This window comes from Sycon ciliatum, chromosome 6 (assembly GCF_964019385.1).
Source record: "Sycon ciliatum chromosome 6, ocSycCili1.1, whole genome shotgun sequence".
Lineage (NCBI taxonomy): Eukaryota > Metazoa > Porifera > Calcarea > Leucosolenida > Sycettidae > Sycon > Sycon ciliatum.
Genome location: NC_088648.1, coordinates 20,856,326 through 20,870,831, shown reverse-complemented (window position 1 = coordinate 20,870,831; position 14,506 = coordinate 20,856,326). Strand labels below are relative to the sequence as shown.

At 44.9% G+C, this 14,506-nt stretch overlaps 1 long non-coding RNA gene across 1 annotated transcript; it reads left to right on the top strand.

Moving 5' to 3' along the window:
* The first annotated feature begins 651 nt into the window (after positions 1-651).
* On the top strand, positions 652-6,236 carry LOC135819625 (uncharacterized). Its single transcript, XR_010553946.1, has 2 exons — positions 652-911; positions 5,394-6,236. It is a non-coding gene; the product is annotated as an uncharacterized LOC135819625 (long non-coding RNA).
* The last annotated feature ends 8,270 nt before the right edge of the window (positions 6,237-14,506 follow it).

Here is a 14,506-nt window from a genome sequence, read left to right as displayed (position 1 = left end):
TAGTAGTAGTAGTAGTAGTAGTAGTAGTAGTAGTAGTAGTAGTAGTAGTAGTAGTAGTAGTCGCGCTCACACTGCGACCATGAGTACGCGTCCATGCGTCAGCAAAACGTAGAAACGTGGCAGTCGTGCTCATGTTGTGCGCGTTCTGTCGATTTGGAAAATCGATCGATTTTCTTGCGCGATCTGTCGATCGACAGATCGCGCAAGGATCGATCGATCGGAAAGCGGTGGCGAAACCATTCAAAACAAATCGATCGATTTGGAGCAGCTCCGAAACGTCGTACAGTGTATGTTTAGGGCTGCGTTCGTTTTTAGCTACCTGGTAGAGTAGAGTAGAGTCACTCTACCGATAGAGGTAGATGGTAGAGGCAAGTGTACGAACGCTGTTCTACCGGATCTAGTAGTTTACACGATGTGTACGTGAAATGTCTCTTTTTTTTATGGAGTTGTGTACAAATCCTTGACCTTGCTGGAAATCCCGTAGCTCTACCAACTTCTACCGGATTCTACCAACTTTTTCCCGGTAGAGCCGGTAGAGGAAAGTAGAATCTACCCTTTTGAGTAGAATTTTTTTTCAAAAAACGAACACCTCTACCGAAAGAAGTAGTTTCTACCCAAACCTGTAGATTAAAAACGAACGCCCCCTAGGACTTTGGTGAACAGCTTTTCAAATGAAAGAAACCAGTTACGGTACCTTTTCTGAGTGCAATCTTCTTCCCCAAATAATTCAAAAATCAGTTCCTTCCGAAAATTCCATCGTGCTGGACCTCGAAGCTGAACGTCATAAGCAAATAGTCAAGCCGTGTGTCGTCTGGATATGCAGTTGTTTGTCATAGCCAACATTCTTCTGGTCCGTTCGTCCTGCCATTTTCCTGACGATCGCAATGAATACGAGCAGCTCTCATGCTCAGGTTAGTGTTTATTGATCTGTCTCTGCACCCACTGCAAGGTATAATTTTTGTGATGCAGCCACTAGCCCATTGTGGAAGTAAGGGAATCACCCAGGTTCTTCGGATTCTCGTCCTGTCCGAAAAATCTCCACGTTTCAACTTCTCATCTTCCCCTCAGGCATGAGCTTGCATATTCATATTTTGTGTTTGCTTTGACAGTGCATTTCATAGGTATCGTTCAGACTTTTAGGGCCCTGTAAAATTGGTGTTTTCCTTCCCGACAGTGATAATAATCGCAATCTATAAAATACATGCGCAGTCATTCTATAGTGTGATAAAACACAAGTGTAACTGTAAGAAAAGAGAAAGAGAGAGGGTGAATAAAACAAACATTTGTGCAAAATACAGTTACGGTGCTAAGGAAAGAATGTGGATGCCGTGACATGTTCTTTCTGAATGCATCGGTCTGGCTTACGCTTGTGAATGTAAACAGCATCTATGACTTTTAACTGATTGAAATTCTTTGCAAAATAAACAATACAATTGTAAACCGAGAATCATTATACGCCAAACGACACGGGTCACTGAACAATAAATGCTTAAACCCTGCCGTGTTCTTCTTCTCATCGCCAACCTCCCCTTCATCTTCATCCTACAGCGTAAAATGAGTGAGGTGTGGTTTGAGATATGGTTGTTTTTTTAGTTGCCGTGAGAGGGAGAGACAGAGAGAGAGAGAGACAAAGACAAAGACAGACACACAGACAGAGAGAGAGAGACAGAGAGAGAGAGAGAGGGAGGGAGGGAGAGAGTGAGGCTCTGTCGTTCTGGAGATGTGTTGGCGGTTTTCTCTTTCACCTCTCTTTTCTCTTTATAGTTCTAATTCGTCATTCAACCCAGAGCTGTGTTTGTTGGCTGGTCGACCACAGGATTTTGTGTGGGGTTGTTCTGGAGTGTCGGACTTTTGTTGTAGTGTGACTGTTACAGTCCTGAAACACATGCAGTAGACACACTACTATAAAATACACTAAAAATGTACAACATGCGCACATTTCCTGGATTGATCAGTGTGGATCGATGGCAATACAGTTGTAGTCTGTAAGCAAACAGCGCCATTTTGACTAGGGTGAAATGGTTAGATAGGTTAACCGGTTATGTAACCGTTAAGAATACACGAACAGTTAACCATATGCATATGGGTTAATCGGTTATTTTCTTTCAATGTCCGCTGTACATAATATACGTGACAGCATGTGCGTACCCTGTCAGTACTGTGCACAATGGATGTACGGCGTGTATCTCCCTCATCTCTGGGGTTGCTCCCCATATTAGTGATGCTTGCGTATGCTCATGATGAGGTTGAGTTGATTAAATGACAAGGTGATGGTGCAATCCGAAGCCCAATGGAGCATACAAAATATTAAAATATGTTGAACCTTTCGTTCAGAAAGTAGTGGACATTCACGCAACTGCATTGTAAATATAAAGGGGGTTTGTCAACTGGCAACCGCTCTATTTAGTTGTTATTCACTCTTTGTTGAACCTGCTCTGGAAAACTGAGCAAAATATAATATAAAAGAGAAAAGGACATATGGATACGAGTTTAGAGTAACTCTCCATCACTGTAACATGATACTATATACAGTCAGTCATTGTAGTTAGACCGCTTTGTCAAATATCGTACTGGTCTCGTCATCGTCCAGTAACAATCGACATTCTTTGTTCCGTTGGGACTGTATCTTTTGCTCGTTTTCGTTGCGCTTGCCTTCCCCTCTTTGGTCTTTCCATAACCTTGAACCTTCCAAGTTGGAAGGCTGTCGGTTAGCGCTACGGAGATGTGTTAAAGTTAGGTGTCAGGACGTCGAATGTCTCAGTACTCTGTCAGTTTTGTGCCTAGTTATTGCACTTTCTGACTGTATATAGTATCATGTTACAGTGATGGAGAGTTACTCTAAACTCGTATCCATATGTCCTTTTCTCTTTTACATTTATTTATGGCTCAACATCCGAGTTTCAAATTGCACACCTGATGAGCTGTCACGAACCATACGGCGAAACGTACGTCGTGTGAAACAACTTGTTTTGTAGTCAACTAGTCCATCACAATGTCATGCATGAGGAGTACTGTAGGAGTTTGGCTTTCGGCTTGTACAATTCGTTTTCGCAAAGCTTCCCTTTCTTTACTTATCTTTGATATTTATGACCCACCCAAGTTGGGTGGTGTGCTGCTTTGCTGCTTCGAATTGTAGTTAGACCGCTTTGTCAAATATCGTACTGGTCTCGTCATCGTCCAGTAACAATCGACATTCTTTGTTCCGTTGGGACTGTAGCTTTTGCTCGTTTTCGTTGCGCTTGCCTTCCCCTCTTTGGTCTTTCCATAACCTTGAACCTTCCAAGTTGGAAGGCTGTCGGTTAGCGCTACGGAGATGTGTTAAAGTTAGGTGTCAGGACGTCGAATGTCTCAGTACTCTGTCAGTTTTGTGCCTAGTTATTGCACTTTCTGACTGTATATAGTATCATGTTACAGTGATGGAGAGTTACTCTAAACTCGTATCCATATGTCCTTTTCTCTTTTACATTTATTTATGGCTCAACATCCGAGTTTCAAAATATAATATGCATCCACTATACATATTGTAAACAGTTTCGTCTGAGACAAAATGCGATAATACTCATAAAGTATACTTGTGAAGACAAAAACTTTCAAGACGTTTGTAATGAGCCTGAAATGTGTCCTTTTATGAGTATTATACATATTGTAGTGATTGTTTTGGCAGTGCGTGAGGTCATGGTACCATGGATACATGGATTTACAGTCATGTACAGCAATGGTACATGAATACAGGCTACATGTACAGTTTATCTCTTATAGGTTGTAGCAAGAGTAGATAAACAAGAGTGTGCAACTCTGGATCTCTTCTGCACAATCTGCACATACCCCTGCCTGTGGCAGCATTTTTTGTAGACGTCACCTTTTTTCAGAAAAACGCGCATTTTGACGCAGAACAGTGTGAGAGCACGTACTGGGCACCGACCTTGTAATGTAAAGCCCGGCCAAGTGCACGATGCAAACTTTCCAAAAGACCCGCAGCGCATGCGTCATAGAAAAGATTACGTCAACAAAAAATTCCGCCACGGGCCAACCCATCCCGGAGTTGCACACTCTTGTTTATCTACTCTTGGTTCTAGCCTATAACCTTTTGGTTAACCGCAGCCCTAACTTTGACATATATGGTTTATATTATGTGCCCAACTCGCTATAACATGGACCTCTCTAAAGCATAACACTTGCCGTACCCCAGAGAATATATAGTGAGGTCTCGCCTGTAAGATGAAGTGTGATACCTAGTTATTGCATACATGTACATGTAGGTGTGAACATCATTATAATTGAATTCACGAATCAATTTCATTTCTTAGAGCTGACTGCTTTAATGTCCTCCTCGAATCCCTTTGCACTTTTCCAGTTCATTTCAAATGAAGTTGCAGGAACTCAATGAATACCTTGGGCACCATCTAAGGCTGCGTATACACGACAACGCTGGGGGTGAAAGCGCAACTAAATCCTTTCGGATGCATGGTTCATTTACACGGTACGCGGAGCAAAACGTAATAGTTGTAGACCAAAGCGGAAGAGAACCAAAACGCTGGCCAAGGTGGAAGAATTTGAAAACGGAAATGTTCTGCCGGATAAATTTGGGTGTGTAAACAGTCGAAACGGTCTGCTGGCCTCGTTTCCGTCACGTTTGTTCCGTTTTCGGCCGTTCACACGGATCCGACAATAAAACTCTTTTTTTTACAATTTTCGTCATGTGACGAGTGCTGGTGTGTGGCCTGTTTTCGATTATTCCTTGAGTGTGATTGGTGCTTCCATGACAACACTCGGCACATGACGAACTTTTGCGGATCCTTTGCTCCCGTGTAGACGCGAGAAAACGATACAAACCGAGACCACCTCGGATCAGCTTTGATCGTGTAAACGCACGAAAATGAAAAAAGAAATGCGGGACTGAAAACGGAAAATGGCCGTGCGTTGTCGTGTAAACGCAGCCTCAGAAGACATTAGGCCCAGTTGGGAATGTTCCTGTAAAATAAGAACATTACACTATAATAGGAAGTGCAGGTGCCTTGAATGTACAGTCCTGCTCAATGAAATCCAGTCGTGTCACTCAAGTTTGCGCCTTGCACCATTTCGCAGCCCAGTGTTCGCAGGTCTAGGGCTGCGCAACGCCCGGTACTTGAGTGACGCGACTTGATTTCAGGATTTCATTGGGCAGCACTGTACGAAGGCAATTCTCCCATACAAACAGCATGGTGCTGCTGACAAGATGAGATTCACTAAAGTGGACTTTCTTTAGAGGATGGCTCAGCTTTTGTATACTTCTGCAGCGTCGTTCCCATGCCATGAATTTAATGATGAAATTCGTTCGCGAAACCAAGAGGCTTACATCACCTTACTATTATTGTACACTGTACCTTCACTTTCTTTTACCTTTTTTCATGCAGGATTCTGAAAGCTAGAGGAATCCCACTAGCCCCAAGCACTGAGCTCACGGCTTCCAGCCACGAATCAGGCATGGTGTATCACGACATCTATATGTTTTGCATCCATTTGATTACTAGTACCGTAAAGTACCGCCAGAGCGCCCCACTATCTCGTCCTTTCGTGGTCGTATTGTGTAGGTGGTCTCCCGTCTGTAGGTCATACGACACGAACTTCGTACACATATTGCACGTTGTGCAGACAATCCGTACCTTCGAGCGGACACGAGCTCCACACAAAAACCTTCCTCTGACGTTAGTACACCATACACACTTCGTTGCATTCTGCCGTACGATTTTCCTTTCCCTGGACCCTGGCTGTAAAATCAAGGTGGGGCGCTCTCGCGAGACGGGGCGCTCTGGCGGTACTTTACGGTATACCATTCACACATAACATGATCTCGCTGTGCCCATGGTGCACTGTAGACTCTACATCCCGCTTTAAAGTAAGCTTCACAATCACACGTTAATGCTCCTAACATGTTATCTCGCACTTGATGGCATTACTCTATTTCTGCCTTTAGTATTAGACTCTACACTATCGCTCATCGCGTATTTGACTCTACTCTTTTTCACTGCTATTATTATGCTACGTTGATGCTCAATGTTAATATTGTGTGAGTCAAGTGTGCGCCCTGTGCCAGTTGACAGCCCAGTGTTCACAGCTGCACAACGTTCCGCACGGCATTCACTCGCTTCATTGGACTTCATTGAGCACCACTGTAGTATTCTGTGTTGGTTGATCAGCCCTTCTAGTGACGACTCCTGTCTGTCACTCTGTCTTGAAAGGGACTTTTCGGCTTTGTACTGCATGAACATTGTGTGTGGACTCACGAGTTACTTGGAGTACAATTCACTATAAACTTCACTATAGTAAAGCCTGCCCTGACAAGACGCCCTTGGTGCAGCGGAAACTGTCCTGATGTGACAGGACCCCGCTTGATCCAGGAATGCACTTTCGATCCACAGCACTTTGGTGCATGAAATTTTGTCCGGTAAATACAGGATTCCGCTTGGTACAGGGTCCGGCAAACACGGGTTTTACTGCAATCCAATTTCCCAATGCATACGTTTCATTGCATATGCTTCAATTGTATTTTGTGTGTACTTTGGGGGGGGGGGGGGGGTGGGGGGGCTGGGAAAGTCTACGTTTTGTGAAGCCGCTGCGACCGGCGACAATTATGTACATGACATTGAGGAGATTATTTGAAAAATAATCCCCGCGGCGCGGACATATCCTGTTAGGCATATGCGGGCAGAAAAATTGGCAGAATTCAGTACTTTTTCTGGTAAGTTTCATGCATGTTTGGTATGTGGATAAAGAAATGGAGCAGAATTCGAGGAATTGCCCGCCATAAGGTTTGTATGGTTCTGCCAATTTCACAGCTTTTCGAGCAGAATCTCCCACCTTTTCGAGCATTATCCGCACACCCCTATATCCTGTTTAGACGACACTTTCGGGTGATCAGCATGAACCGATGTGAACGGAACACTGAACATGGATATTACCAAGAGGGGTTATGTACTCTTGATATTACGGTGAAGCCTAACAATTTGTGGCATTTAACATACAGAAAATGATGCTGATTTTCATACATGTATTATAGCATTATGGGAATATCGCAGTGAATCTTCAAAGCACTAGGTGGTCTGCACTCTACAATGTGACCTGTGCGATTATATCGGTAAATAATGTCTGCCTGTTCCGAGCCACCAATCGCACCAAAGAACAAGGAGCAGCAAAATAGAAAACAGACTACATGTATGTCCAGTATTATACCCACATCATGGTAAATAGCCGTACCCGGAACATTGAGATAATTATAACGTTACCGTAAAAGCCCGTGTATAGGTCCCGGGTGTATATAATAGCAGGCTCGATTTCCTGGGCGTATGCAAGGGCACGTGCGTTATTTTGGAACCGGGTGTATACTTTAATAGAATTAAAATATTGAAACTCTTCTCTTACTCAATGGCTGGATCCATTTCATCTTGTAGCTAAGCATGCACATTATAATACATGCACAGTATCCCTACTTCAATGAACCAGAAACAGTGTTCTCGTTCGGAAGAGCGATCCTATAAACCACATCCATCCATCAACATAACAGTAAGTACAGTCACCTTCGCTAATAACGACTGCGGATATAACGACAATTCGCGAATAACGACAGAATTTCCATGCCCAGAGCAAAGTCCCATCCCAGTGTAATACATATAATGAGACTTCGGGTATAACGACACTTCACGAATAAGGACACCTTTTTGATGCCCTGCCGAGTGTCGTTATAAGCGAAGTTGACTGTATTGAGTGTCGGTTCCTGTACTGGTCCATGCACCGAGCAGAATAATAAGTGATCCAGTGTTCATTATATAATTCCTTTGTTTGTTGAGGGAATGGAAAGGGGCCAGTCCGACGAAAAAAATCAGGGCTGTAACGGGTAGGGGTTTGGTCGGGTAGCGGGCTCGGGTATTTTTGTCAAGTCGACGGAATAGCGCGAGCTCCAGTGTGGGGAGCAAACCCTTTCGTAATAATTATCGCCAAAGTCGCAACCATTATTTCTAGGGCTCAAACGGTTAGTCCGATTAACTGGTTGCAGACCGGTTACGAAGAATTAACGGTTAACCGATAAAGATAACGGTTACGCAGTAACTTTTCAGTCAATTTTTCATGTATCAGGTCGTTGCAAAGTATGCACTTTCGCAGCCTGTCGCACGCGTACGCAATTTCTGGGCTGTCAACTCGGTCATATCTGGTCTCTTCGTGTGAGAGTATGTATGAATGAGCATGCAAGAGAATGTACATGTGTGCGTTGTACTGAATAGGGTACATTTTTTGAATGAGTATAGTCAAATAAACGGTTAAAAAAGAGTCCGCAGGATTGCCATGGCTTATAGGTTATAACCGTTAAACCGACCGTTAGCTTAGCAGTTAACCGTTCGGGGTAAAACCGTGACCGTTTGAGCCCTAATTATTTCGTACTACTATTATAGGTATTCAATAGAAACAGTTGCAAAATCCTTTAGATGAGCATGTCACAACAAAGCGTTCTGACATGCGCATCCTCAAAAATAGTCATGATCGGCTCCTCATCAAATGTCAAAATAAGCAATGATGAATGGCTGAAAGACGACATTCACGAGCTAGGTAACGTGTCACAGAGCTCAGAAATGTATAAATTCAGGGGTATAGTACCAATCAATCTGCCAGAGCTGCGGTAGAAAGATGTGGGATAGGCCAAAAAATTGACCAAAAGAGTCTATCCAATTCCAGCATACCTGCCTGCACATCATCACATCAAGAGCCATTTGGCTCGTAGGTGACCTCTTTTTGGCCTCCTTGATGATTACTGATCCTCTTCTTCAATCTTCTTCACTTCCTCTTTGACTTTTCCGTCACTTCCCTCAAGTTCCCAGCTCTTCCTGGTTGTATGTCAATGGTGTTGTGAGGTGCAGCGCAGAAACGCGATGCTATCTGGTTTCAATGTTCAGCCGGATTCTACATTTATTCTCCAAGAGCGTGTTCAATCATGAGCATTATAGGTGAAGCCAAGTCGGAAACCCAGCCTTCCCTGGTGGCCCACTCTCCAAGGATAGGGCAATAAACGTACTATCAGATGTATGATGCATATGCAGGGCGCAGTCATGTTGACTCCATCATACGTGACGATGATGCCACGCGGTTCAGTGCAGCACGGCCACGTCCGTACATTGCCTCGGGCTCAGGCCCGGCGTAGCGTTTCATATGTCTGCTACTGAAATGATCTTGGAAAACATGATCACAGGTTTAAGAGAATCACGTAGCCACCACAGGTCTTCGTATAAATAGGCCGTTGGACATTGACAACTGTGCAAAACTTCAATAGCGGCCCGGGTGATGAATTCTGCCCATACTAATACAGGCCTGTTGATTTCCCATTTGCAAATGAATTTCTCAGACGTGAATGGACGTCTTCTCACCACACATAGTGAAATACCAAGGCAAATATCACGCTTGGCCTGGTCGCTGATTACGATGGGATGTGGACTGGTACAGCTGACAGCATGCTGATTCGATCACAAATTGCAGAAATTACTCATTATTTTACAAACGAAATCCAGTCATCTATATCTCCCACTCAATGTCTGACGCCGAAAAAAGAGAGAGAGAGACTGAGAGTACGTAGAACTAGTGTTGACATCACTTTAGTACTTACTCAAGTCACATCAAAATCCTTATCAGCGGGCTCCAGGCTGTGGAACGCCTCCAGTGGGTCTGAATGTTCGACAACGTCAACCATTACTTCTTCAAAGAATCGTCATCTACTGTTTACTGAGTGGTGTGCGGCCAGTCGCCAAGTACTCGTACCAGTGCGAGTACTGATTACGATGATGCCGTTCACAAGGGAGTAGTAAAATACCTACTCCGCGCCCAGCTCACAATCGATCGATTTGGTTTCTTTTTTTTGTTGCGCGATCGATCGATTTTGCGCGATCGATCGATCGTTGCGCGATCTGTCGATCGACAGATCGCGCAGCAAAATCGATCGATGTGGCAGATCCATAGATCATGTAGATGGCGCACAACACTCACACTAGGCCTCGTACACGCGTAGACGTGAAGTTGTCACACAAACTTTACGATTTGCAGTTCGTATCCAATAGAGTTCGTGCGTTTCCTAATAAAGTTGTGGCCCGGTTTTTTTAAATGTATTTTTTCGTGTGTTGCATGTTGGAGGAAGTGCCTCGTGCCTCGTATTCTTGAAGTCGACGAAAATAATTCATACAATCATGTAGGTTTGGACTCTTGAGGGTCTGCCGCTGACATCCAAGCGCTTTCGCTTTCCTGACCTCGTGGTCAGAGCAAGTGCCAGTGCAGCGGAAATTCCGGTAGTGGTTTCTTTTGTCTGTTGCCGAGATGAGAACTGTATTTTCCGATGATATGTAACTGAAATACCTTGAGGTATGGCATTCCATCATCGCAGAAAAGTAGAGAAAGATGATTTCCCAAATCGAAAAGCCAGACCAAGCTACCATCGTATTGAACGAGTACACTCCCTGTAACAAGACGGCAACGTCTGTAGGGCCTTCCCTATCAAAATAATAAATTCTACTACCGTAAAGTACCGTTGATCCGCCCCCACGCCATGTCGCTTCCCAGCTGGGTTTTCGGCAGGGGGCGGGAATTAGATCAAGGCTGTCAAGTGCAGTACGATGTACAACAACGTAGAGGATCAGACTCAATGTGCTGGATTGTGCACATTTTGATCCTGGATTGGCAAGTATTGTGTACAGCAGTGCATGCGTCGGTTCAACATCGTATTTCGTTGTATACGCCGAAGTCGCTTCACAAGGAGAAAATCGACAGGGGGCGGGAATTAGAGAGGGGGCGGATCAACGGTACTTTACGGTACTACTAGTACTACTACACTGTAGAAACTGGTCACTGACCCGATCAACTGACAACGATTCAACTACAAAAACAAAATTGACATCGTCCAAAAAGGGCAAAGATTGCATATATGGCGGTGCGTGCGTGCAGGATCACAACTACAAAATTTTAAAAATGTGCAAATGTCGAGGATGACATCGACAACCGCCGAGTTTCCTGAATCAACACACCGGAATTTGAGAAATTGAACATACTTCAGGCCAGGTTGTACACAAATACGCTTCACGTCTACGATCATGTTGCCGCCAAGTCGTGGCACCCCCCTCCGGAGGTCGCGGTCACGATTTGAAACGTGGCCGCGACGTTTTGGTCAAGTTCATGCCGTTGCCATGCAACTTGGCCGCATGGCCGCATGGACGCTGGTTTTGGTCGCAGTGTGAGCGCGCCCTTAAGCTGTGTTCACAACTGGCGCGTGTACGCGTGAAACCACGCGTTTGTGCGTATTTTTGCTGGCTTTTGGGGCGCCATGCGTACGGAAACGCGCCGAAATGGAACTTCCAACATGTTGGAATTTTCAGCGCGTATCAGGCGCGTATCAGCGTACATGCCAGTCACTTTGACTGGCGGGGTCAACAAATTAGTACTCGAAGGTGTCGCACGCGCCAAATACGACTCGGATTGCTGTTTTTTGTGAAAGGCTGAGCGCGCGTTTGGGGGCGCATGAACCGCAAGCGTACCGCGTCCACGCGCCAGTTGTGAACACAGCTTTAGGCCTCGGTCACACTACGGCAAAAATGCTGCGTCAGCGTCAGAATCATGAGCTTTTCCATGGCAACTGACACAACGCGGGAAATTTGAGCGTCAGACGCTGCTGACGCTGCTGCGTCTGACGTGGGGAAATCGGCTGCGTTGCCGCTGATGGGAGTGACGCTTGGCGGAAAAACAGTGTCTTTCAAGTAAAATTAGTTTCAAGACACTTTGCTTGAGTTTAGCAGTTATTCGACATTCGTCTGTTCAAGGTTTGTTTTGTTCCCTCTTTTTGTTCGAGATGAGTCCGTGGACCTACGAGGCCGAGGCTGCTCTGCTCCGAACCTGGCGGAAGAGCGAGGCGTTTTCTGAGAAGAAAATGATGTCGAGAAAGGACCAGTTGTTTGAGTGGGTCATCGGCCAACTGGAGCCTGTCGACTTGTGAGTGTTGTGTTGTCGTCAAGAGCCCCAAAAAGGACAACCAGTATGACGAAGTCAGGAGAAACACAGCTGCGATGCGGACTTTTCTTGCCTGATCAATGACACTACAACTGAAAATGGCTTCAAATTCGGAAAGAAACAACAACGATCGTGCACGCGTGGACCTACCTTTCGTCTTCTTGTAATCAAAAATCAATGAAAAATTCGAAAACTTTGTCCGACAATTTTTTTGTATAATAAGCAAAAGGCCGGTTTCCGTGGGAATCCGTGTCGTCATTGAGTTTTCCTGGTGGTTTTGTGACGTAGACAAATGCGTCAAGCCGCGGCAGTCATGAGCTGCAAAAAAAAACCAAACACTGTGTGACCCCGCGTCTCCGTCAAGTGCTGCGGCTTGACGCTGCGTCCAGCTTCAAACTGCCGTAGTGTGATAAGGGCCTGGTCAGACTGCGGCAAAATCGAAATAATCCTAGGATTATAATCCGAATCTCCATAGTAACTTGCCGCTTGAGCGGCAAAAGCGAGAGTTGACGCTCCAAAAAAAAAGCAAGAACCACGAACGGACCACGCTTTTCCGCTCCAAACAGGATTTGACGCTGATACGCCATTGACGCTGATAATCACTGATTTTTTCATCTCGATATCGAGGAGCTAATTGGCCACGGACAACAACAAAACTCATAAGGATGGTTGCAAGGATTGCACTGAAGGTGTTGGCGATCCCCAAGGTGAAGGAATTTGACGTCGTTCGTGGAGATTACCACTTGACGCTCGAAATGAAGTTTGAATTTTCACTCTCCCCACATGTGTAGTGTGATCGCGATTCAAATTCTGGACGCTGTTCTGTTTTCGTCAGACAACCAAAATTTGCCGCAGTCTGACCAGGCCCTAATGCTAGCATAATTTTTCGCATAATTTCCACCAAAATCGAGTAATCGCATAATTATTATTATTATTATTATTATTATTATTATTATTATTATTATTATTATTATTATTATTATTATTATTATTTTTTTTTTTTTTGAATAATAAACTGGTTTATTATGTACTATTATGTGAGATGAAATAAAACAGGAAAGGGCACAGGCCCTGATACGTGCAAGGGATAGCAATCAACCTTGCACATGTGTTCTAAATACATGTAAATGTAAATGCAAAACAATTAAAAACAAAAACACAAACAATGAGCAATAACTTCAGGACTGGGCACAAGTCCTAAACCAGTAAAAGGTGCAAGAGATAATAATCAACCTTGCGAGTTCGAGTCAAAGCATGCGGACTCACAACAAAATGGCATCAACGTGAGCAAAGAGGAAGAAGAGAAAGGAAACAGCAAAACAAAAAGCAAAGACGGAGGATAAACGGCAACAGAACCAAAACTGGCAAACAAACCTGTGACATCATCATGCACAGACACAAAAGACAAATCGAGCCGAGTCAAACTGGCATGAGCGACTCATGCTGCAGGACATCGCTGGGGTGATGGCTGAAATTCACCTTCCTCCGACTACCACGCAACATCATGACGGAGTCACGGACTAGAGTGAAGCCAAGCTCACAGCGGATCCGTCCCATGAGGATGCTGTACGAGTCTCCGGTTGCCGCTGCCAGGCGAATGGCGAGACGTTTCAACATATTCCGGGCCTCACCGCCAGCTCCCCCGACAGAGGAGAACACCAATGGAGAGAAGCTGCCCCTCTCCACCCGCCGGATCCGCTCACCATAAGCCGCTTTCTTCTGCTCCTCATGCCATCTGTAGGTCGCAGAGAGGGACTTAGTCATGTAAGAGGACGCGCAGGGATAGAAAACCCTTATGTCAAAAAATGCATCCTCTTGCATGGACCAGAGGCCCCTCCCCTTGACGTCCAGTCTGGCCTGAGGGTCAGTGTTGGCGGCCCTTGGAAGAGCTTCACCAGCAAGGGGTTGAAGAACAGGCTCCGTCTCCACGGCATTGCACACTCTGCCAAGAAGGCCGGCAATGTAGTCCCGGACATGGTTGTGGCGGATGATGGGGAAGCCGCCACGTCTGCATATCATGGCATGGTCGGTGGTGAAAGGCACACCACATAAGCAGGTGTCAGGGATACCAAGAACAGGCCACCCGTAGCGTGCAGCAAGAGCATCATTATTATTATTATTATTATTATTATTATTATTATTATTATTATTATCAAATTTTTGATAGGGCAATCCCCACAGGCCTAATAAGCTAAGGCCTTCTTACAGGGTACCCTAGAAATGAAAGTACTGAATTACGGAATAGATGCAGGGAAGAGCATAAGCGGATTGCAGCGGGGAGTGCATTCCAACGGTCGGAACCGATGAAAGAAACTGAAAAGAGACCGAAACGAGTTTTAGCTTTGGGTAGAGTCACAGACGAAGATACCTGGGAGCGAGTGCAGGAATTGGTACGAGTAGAAGTAGAACGAAGGCAAAAGCAATCAGTAAGGAGAGTAGTAGTTAACTGATTCAGGACACGAAACACTAAGATATAGAGTTTGAACTGATAGCGCACAGA